This window comes from Equus przewalskii, chromosome 5 (genome assembly GCF_037783145.1).
Source record: "Equus przewalskii isolate Varuska chromosome 5, EquPr2, whole genome shotgun sequence".
NCBI lineage: Eukaryota > Metazoa > Chordata > Mammalia > Perissodactyla > Equidae > Equus > Equus przewalskii.
Window position 1 is genome coordinate 67,105,948 of NC_091835.1, and position 9,848 is coordinate 67,115,795.

A 9,848-nucleotide genomic window follows, 5' to 3' on the forward strand; every position below is an offset into this window, starting at 1 on the left:
GTCAAAAACTATCAAAGGAGATAAAGTATGTCATTACATAATGAAAAAAGGGACAATGCACCAGGGAGATATAACAATTATAAATACATATGCACCCAACATCATAGCACCTAAACATATAGAGCAAATATTGACAGATCTGAAGGGAGTAATAGAAATACAATAATAGTAGTAGGCTTCAATGCTCCACTTTCAATAATGGATAGATTATCCAGACATAACATCAATAAAGAAATAGCAGACTTAAACAATGCTATAGCCCAAATGATCCTAACAGACATATAGACATATACAGAACATCCCATGCCAAAGCAGCAGAATACGTATTCTTCTCAAGCACACATAGAACATTATCCAGGATAGATCATATGTTAGGCAACAAAACATGTCTATCAAATTTAAGATGATTGAAATCATATCAAGTATCTTTTCAAACCACAGTGGTATGAAACTAGAAATCAATAACGAAAGCAAAATAGGAAAACTAAAAAAAAAATGGAAGTTAAAAGATCTTGAACAATCAATATGTCAAAGAAGAAACCAAAAGAGAAATGGAAAACATCAATAAAAATGAAAACAGAAACATAACATACCAAAACTTATGGGATACAGCAAAAGCAGTATTCAGAGTGAAGGTTATATTGATAAATGCCTACATTATAAAAAGAAGAGAGATCTCTAATAAACAACCTAATTTTACACTTCAAGGAGTTAAAAAATAAGAACAAACTAAGCCCAAAGTTAGAGGAAGGAAATAATAAAGATTAGAGCAGAAATAAATGAGATAGAGAATAGGAAACAAGGAAAACTTGACAAAACTGAGTTGGTTTCTTGAAAAGATAAACCAAATCAACAGCCCTTAGCTCGACTAACCAAGAAAAAAAAAGTTAAATAAATAAAATCATAAATGAAAGAAGAGACATTACACTGATATCAAAGAAATACAAAGGACCATAAGAAACTACTATCAAGAATTATGTGCCAACAAAGCAAATAACAGAAGAAATGCATAAATTCAAAGAAACATTCAACCTACCAAGACTGAATCAAGAATAAATAGAAACTTTGAATATATCAATAACAAATAAAGAGACTGAATTAGCAATCAAAAACCTCCCAAAAAAGAAAAGTTCAGGACCAGATGGCTTCACTAGTGAATTCTACCAAACATTTAAAGAAGAATTAATACCAATTCTTTGTAAACTCTTCCAAATAATAGAAGATACTTTCAAATTCATCTTATGAGACCAGCATTCCCGATATCAAAGTCAGATAAAGATACCACAAGAAAAGAAAACTATAGGCCAATATCCCTGATGAACATGGATGCAAATATCCTTTAGAAAATATTAGTAAACAAAATACAATAGTACACTAAAAGGATCACACACTATCATCAAGTGGGATTTATCCCTGGGATACATGGATAGATCAACATATACAAATCAATCAATGTGATACACTACATGAACAGAATGAAGAATGAAACCCACATAATAATCTCAATAGATGCATAAAAAACCATTTGACAAAATTCAGCATCCATTTATGACAAAAACTCTCAACAATGTGGGTATAGAGGGAATGTATTTCAACATAGTAAAGGACGTATATGACCAGCCCACAGCTAACATCATACTCACTGGCAAAAACTGAAACTTTTTCATCTAAGATCTGGAACAAGGTAAGAATGCCCACAATCACCACTTCCGTTCAACAGAGTAGTAAAAGTCTTAGCCAGAGAAACTAGGCAAGAAAGAGAAATCAAAGGCATCCAAGTTGGACAGAAAGAAGTTAAATTACCCTTGTTTACAGATAACATAATCTTATATATACAAAACTCTAAATACACTAAAAAACCATTAGAACTAATAATGAATTCAGTAAAGTTGCAGAATAAGAAATCAATATAGAAAAATGGTTTCATTTCTATACACTAATAACATACTACTTGAAAAAGAAATTAAGAAAACAATCCCATTTACAATAGCATCAAAAAGAAAATACTTAGGAATAAATTAAATCAAGCAGATGAAAGATCTGTATGCTGAAAACTATAAGACTTTGATGAAAGAAATTAAAGAAGATAAAAATAAATAGAAAGATATCATGGACCAGAATAATTAATATTGTTAAAATATCCATTCTATCCAAAGTGATCTACAGATTCAATGCAATCCCTTTCAAAATACCAGTGGCATTTTTCACAGAAATAGAACAAACAATCCTAAAATCCATATGGAATCACAAAAGACTCTGAAAAGACAAGGCAATTTTGAGAAGAACAAAGCTGGATACACCATATTTCTTGATTTCAAAATCTATTTCAAAGCTACACTAATTAAAACAGTAAGATACTGGCAGAACAGTAGACATATAGACCAACGACACAGAATAGGGAGCCCCAAAATAAACTCATGCATGCACAGTCAACTGATCTTTGACAGGAGTGCCAAGAATATACAATGCGGAAAGAATAATCTCTTCAATAAATGGTATTGAGAAATCTAGATATCCACATGAAAAACAATAAAATTGGACCCTTATCTTACACCATACACAAAAATTAACTCAAAATAGATTAAATGTAAGACCTGAAACTGTAAAACTACTAGAAGAAAACACTGGGGAAAGCTTCTTGATATTTGTCTTGGCAATGTTTGCTTGAATATGACATCGAAAGCACAAGAAACAATAACAAAAATAGACTAATAAGACTACATCAAACTAAAAAGCTTCTGCACAGCAAAGAAAGTAATCGACAAAATGAAAAAGCAGCCTAAGGTATGGGAGAAAATACTTGCAAACCATAGATCTGTCAAATGGTTAATATCCAACATATACAAGGAACACTTACAATTCAATAGCAAATAATAATAATAGTTTGATTGAAAAATGGGCAAAGGACCTGAATAGACATTTTTCCAAAGAAGATATTCAGATGGCCAACAGGTGCATGAAAAGGTGATCAACATCAATACTCATCAGTGAAATGCAAATCAAAACCACAAACAGATATCATCTCACACCAGTTAGGGTGGCTGTTATAAAAAAAAAGAAAACAATAGATTGTTGGCAAGTATGTGGAGCAAAGGGGGAACCCTTGTATGTTCTTGGTAGGAATATAAATTGCTGCAGTCACTTAGGAAAACACTATGGAAGTTCCTCAAAACATTAAAAATAGAACTACTATATAATCCAGCAATCCAACATCTGAATATATTTCCAAAGGAATGAAGTCAAGATCTTGAAGAGATATCTTCACTTCCATATTCATCGCAACATTACTCACAGTAGCCAAAACATGGAAGCAACCTAAGTGTCCATCAGCAGATTAATGGATACAGCAAATGTCATATATACATATAATAGAATATTATTCAGCCTTAAAAAAAAGGAAATCATGCCATTTGCAAGAACATGGATGAACCTAGAGGACTACATGCTAAGTGAAATAAGCCAGATACAGAAAGGAAAACACTACATGGTACCACTTATATGAGGAATAAAAAATAGTCATACTCTTAGAAACAGAGAGTAGAATAGTGGTTCCCAGGGGCTGGGAGGAGGGGCAGACAGGGAGGTATTAGTCAAAGGGTACAAAATTTCAGTTATACAAGATGAATAATTCCTAGAGATCTACTGTACAGCATAGTAATTATAGTTAGTAATACTGTATTGTATACTTAAAAATTGGCTGAGGGTAGATCTTATCTCAAGAGTTCTTATCACACACAAAAAATCACAATAATAATAAATAAAGAGGTTGAGAGGAAACTTATGGTGGTGATGGATATGTTTATGACATAGGTTGTTATGATAGTTTCACAGATGTATACTTATCTCCAAACTCATCAAGTTGTATACATTTAATATGTACAGCTTTTTCTTTTTCAATGACACCTCAATAAAGTGCTTTAAAAATTTATTGAAACTTTCATTTTTACTGTGGCTGATTCCTGAAATGATACCCTTATTGATTTATTTCTTCAATCTCTCTTTCAGAATTTAAAATAAACAGCTCTGGGAATGCAATAGGTTTGTTTCTAGATATTAACACCATTATCTGGAGGAAATTAGTTGGCTGCTGCCCAAAGGAAAAGTTCCCTGAGAAGCTTTTATTTCAGAATCAGACAAACAAAAGGCAACAGGCATAATAAAGAGCCCATAAGAGTTGCTCAGAATGTGATGGTGAAAAATGTGAATAAACGAGAGACACTGCTTTTGGAAGACAAGTCAGTCTATGTGACCAAGACACAGGATTCTAAATAGTCTGTATTAGCTTGATGTCCCCTACTTTACGAGGGACACTTGGCATTAGGAAGAAAGTATGAAGTGAGAGGTGCCAAAGACAACCATCATTTATTTTCTTTCTTTCTTTTCTTGTTTTTGTGAGGAAGATTGGCCCTGAGCTAACATTTGTTGCCAATCTTCCTGTTTTTGCTTGAGGAAGATTGTCACTGAGCTAACATTTGTGCCAATCTTCACCTATTTTATGTGAGATACCACCACAGCATGGCTTTACCAGTGGTGCTAGGTCAGCACCCCAGATCCAAACCTGTGAACCTGGGCTACCAAAGCGGAGTGCATGAACTTAACCACTACACCACCAGGCTAGCCCCAACCATCACCTATTTTCTAAATGTGTCCTGATTTTGCTTTATGTCCTGCTCCTTGCCCAATCAGATACCTTACACGATCTCTGGTGGGTTAAGGGAGGTATTTGGTTTGGTTTGTTAAGTTTTACCAACCTTACTAAGAAAACCTGAAAATCAATAATATTTCTGCATAAATTAGACTGCAGTAAAATTTCCCTAGGATTTATATACAAATCACAATGATATCCACTGTGCAACCAAGTGACAAGATTTGGAACAGTAATTCGCCACATGAGTGAGGACTAGCTGTACATATCACACAGTAACTGAGATCATCTTATGGAATTTCCAGTTCCAGCTCGCCAGGAAGAGCACCAAATGACAAAGCTTACTATCTCACATCCGTGGTGCCCTATAGCAGTCATATTTGCCTGAGAAGCACGGACAACATGGTGAGACTGCCCCTAGGGCCCCACAAAAGGAATTACACTATAACAGTTCTTTAGAGCTGAAATACTATCTAAAAGGACAGGGAAGCATTACCTATGTTTCAAAAGGCTTCAAATCCCATCCATTAAAACACAAATTCAATGTTAGATATTATTGAATTATTGTTAATCATCTCAGGTGTGTTAGTGGGATTGTGATTATGTAGGAGAACATCTTTATTTGTAGGAGATAAATGAACAGTGAAGTGTTATGGTATCACAACTTACTTTCAAATGATTCAGCAGAACAAATTGGATACACACATACATACATATATACATAGTGATAAAATGATAAAGTCTACGTAATAAAATACTAACAATTCATGGATCTAGGTGAAAGTTATACTATCATATTACTCTTTCAACTTCTCTGTATGCTTAAAATTTTTCAAAATTAAAAATGTTTTTAAAACCCTTGAATAAAAATCCCCCACAAATATAATCACTAAGTTTTACTTAAACAGATTTTTCCACTATGGAAGATCAAATTAAAGCTAAATGATATTTCCTAAAATACAATAATTTATAGAAAACAGTTACAGTATATTTCTCTTCGCTGCAAGGCAATTGTTTGCAATGTAAATCTGACAGTAAAACATTATCCTTGGTTAAAAGACACTCCCTCTATACCCACCAAACACACTCCAAATAAACAAACTGTGTATTCAAATACATAATTAAGACTGTTGTTTATGTGCTTTTCCTTTGTTTTTGTTAAGTGAAAGTTATGAGTTCTCATGTCTCTAAGAAACAAGAATAAACAATATATAGAACTTGCCCAACATGTGTAAAATACATGCTAAGTAAAGTGACAACAGTAGAAAAGCAACTGAAGAATCAGACTTCAATTCCCTACAATTGAAGCAATAGAGATCCAACATTTTGTTAATGTGATGCAAAATCAGCTGGTTGGGGTAGGGGGAATCCAACCAGTTATTTTTCCTGAACTTGTAAACCAAGTAGCTGGACCAGTTACTTGGACGTTCAGGTGTGATGAGCACCCAGCCTGTGATGCTTGCTATGTCAGCCCTCACTGTCAACGTGGTCATGTGTTGGAATCTTTAGTTAGCAGCATTAAAGCCATATTTTCACAGTCAAATTGGTCCAAAAGCAGCAACTAGGGTCAATCACAGAAATGGAAAACACATCTGAATTACTGAACTGTTTAGCGCTCTTGATGATTTTTAAATAACTTAATTTCTAGGTATAGATTTGCAGAACAAAAGAAAATATTGAACTAGAAACTTAATAAATGATTGTGCAGTTGCTCCACAAATATAGATCAGAGTAAGTTTTACAGTGTTAGTATCAAGTATCCTATTGATTGAGTTTCTTTTGTCTATTGTTTTATGTTGACATCAGAAATCCTGAGCACTGCCAGCAATGGATATTTATGCTGATAATAATTCCAGCTTCTGTTGTAAGGGAATTAGGAGTCTGTCGATGCAAATGTATTATGTGCCGTATAGTTAGTTTTGACTTTATTTACTTCTTGGTTTTATAAATGCATATTAAGACAGAGTGGCAAGATTTCCATTTATGAAAACGAGACCACCAAATATACTTCTGATTGCAATGTATGCATTTCTTAAAGATATTATTTTATAGCATTGGTATTTAAGGAAATAGTGACAATTCATAAAATTACATAAAACAAAATAAATCTATAACTTATCTGATACAAACTCTGTGATTTATTTTTTAATTGCCCAAAAATGCAGGGTATACCCTTTGGAGTTCAGGGTACAGAGGAAATGTTAATCTATAAAGATTAGAAATCTGTGCTTGATGTCCTCACCTGCTCAGGTGGTAATCTCAGAGACCTCAACCTCTCCAGACCCTAATAAAATGCAGCTTTAGACCAAAAAGCAAGGACAAGCAGCAGAGGTGTGGCAGACCTCCTTGGAGGCACACATTTGTGGGGGCCCTATCCCAGATCTGCTATTTTCTAGATATGTGAGCTTTGAAAAGATATTTCATCTTTTTAATTTCAAGTTTCCCATCTGCATGTGGAAATAACAATACCCACTTTGCAGTGTTGTGAGAATTTAATTGGATAATTTACATAAAATAAGAGCTTTAACTAACTCATTTTTCAATTTATTTTAAATACTTAGTATTCCAAAGGAAAAGGAAGAGAGGCACATCTGAGAAGTTGACCAGAACATCTGAGGGAACAGATATAAACTTGTCATCCTGGAGGAGGCAGCACTGCAGGAGAACTCTAGGACAGGAAAGAGTTTAGATGAGAGGAATCGGAAATAAAATGTCTTAGAAAGCTATAAAGAGAGGGGAGGAGGAGGGAAAGGGAGAAGAAAGACTTTAAAGGAGCTGGTCAGAAGGAACAAAAATATCATAGAATTTAGGGAGGACATTATTATGGTCTTGGTTTGCATTCGGGAGCTGAGAGTTAATAGCTCAGATGATTCTTATCAAGAAAGGATGTCCCACAACTGCTCAACTCTGTGAATTGGTATGGTTTTCAATCTAGAAAGCTGGATGAGAAAAAAGAAGTATGTTTACCCAAGCTCCAAAAGACTCTGTAGACAAATCTTCAGAACCTTTTCCTAATTTCTGCTTGAGAATCATCTTGAAAGATTCAAAATTTTGAGCAATTTCTTTCATCTTTCTTAATCCTGATCACACAATCATCTGTCCACTTAATTTCCTCTATGACTAATATTTTGCTATTAGCCTTACCCAAATAAAGGATCATTCCAGTGTAACCAATCAGAAGATGGCAGCTGGGTTTAGGCAGCCAATGGGTTGCAGCATTGAATGGAGGGCCTAAGAGGCAGCTGGCTAATGTTAGGCAGTCCCCTGAATCACACAAGAAGTTTGACTTTGGACTCATTAACTAAAAAGAAGAACTTTCTTAAGATCCACGGGGGACTTTATTATGCATTATCTTTGGAAATTCTGGGTTGAAGCAATCACTTTGAACTATTGAATGACAAATCCTGCTATCTGATGAGAGTTCCACAGGAACACAGAGGGAGAAGAAAATTTGGTCCCTGTCTAGGAAGCCAGGATTTTCCCACAGGCCAAATACAAGGTGGATGAATCCTCTGGGATTTGCCATGCAAGCTGAGAAGTGACTGAGTTTACCTCCTGATCATCTTCCCATGTGTATATGAAATAGGTTTGTAAATACAAGTGAGTTGAGTAGCATGATAGACAAGTGAGTAAAAACAAGACAAACTGGCTTTTTGTTAGTATTTCATTATACAAGAAATTATGAAACAATCTCCTGCCATATTATTGGACACTACACATCCTCACTCAGATATAATAATTTAGCAGATATGCTCAGCTGTAGTTTCTATACATATTTGGGATTCATATATGTTCCAGCTTATTGTCATCATTTAACTGTATACTTTGGAGATCTTTTCATGTCTACATGCAATAGTATTCAGCTTATTATTTTTTATGCTTACATGATATTCATAATTCAGATATACCATAATTTATTTAACCATTCTCCTATTGATGATTATTCAAGCTGATTTCAAATCATATCTGTCATAGTTAGTACTCTACTGAGCATTTTTGACCTATTTCTTGAGTATTTTGTGCTAGTTATTTTGTATTCTAGAATACTATATTGCAATTGCTGCAGCAATATAAAAGATATGTGTATTTAAAGTCTGGTTTAATACTTTACATACTCCATCTCTCAGTTATATCAATTTACCAGTTATGTATTTGACTTATCTCAATGTGAGGTATCTATATGGACTCAACAAGACTCCAAATCAATGCTAATTTCATGTTGCATACAATGTAAAGGGGAATGTGAGAACAAACAAGGTCAGAGCCTTATATGTAAGTCATTCAGCCTCTCAAAGGAGACCTTCTCATCTCTGGAGGAGAACGGGAAAGCTGTGTATATCTATAGTTGCAGCACAAAATCATTTAAAGAAGACATATAATGTAAAGCCTGTATATTTAAATGAGCACACTGATGGGAAAAATAAGTCAGAATAATTTTTGTATTCTTGTCATAATAATTAATCTTCACAACTAGTGCTGGCACAGATCAACACCAATTGCAACAGGGGTTTCTAATCAAAACCAAGCGAGCATTTCTCATTTGACACATTTTTCTACTATAAACACATAGCAATGGCAGATAAAGCACAAAAAGAATTTGCCACTTATTTGAAATCTGATCTTTAGGTACTCTATTTTATGAATATTTCACAATTAATTTATCCATCATTCTGTTGATTGGTATTTGAATTGTTTTCAGTTTTTGGCTAGTTGTGGATAAAGCTGCGATGAGCATTCTTATAAAAATCTTTTATGTAGGCATATGTACTCATTTTCCTTGTACATTACTTGGAGTCGAATTACTGGATCATAGCATAACTGTATGTTTAATTTTAGTATGCTTGATGTTATCCCACAAGTCTCCGAAATTCTGTTCATTTCTCTTCATTCTTTTTCTTCATGTTGCTTGAATTGGATAATCTTAAGTGATCTATTTTTAAGTTTTCAGATTCTTTTTTCTGCCTGTTTAAATGTTCTGTTGAGCCCCTCTAATGAATTTTTCATTTGAATTATTGTACTTTTCGACTCTGGAATTTCCATTTATTCCTTTTAAAAAATAATTTCTAGGGGCTGGCCAGTGGTGTAGCAGTTAAGTTCACACACTCCACTTCAGCGGCCTGGGGTTCGCCAGTTCAGATTCCAGGCACAGACATAAGTACTGCTTATTAAGCCATGCTGTGGCAGGCATCCCACATATAAAGTA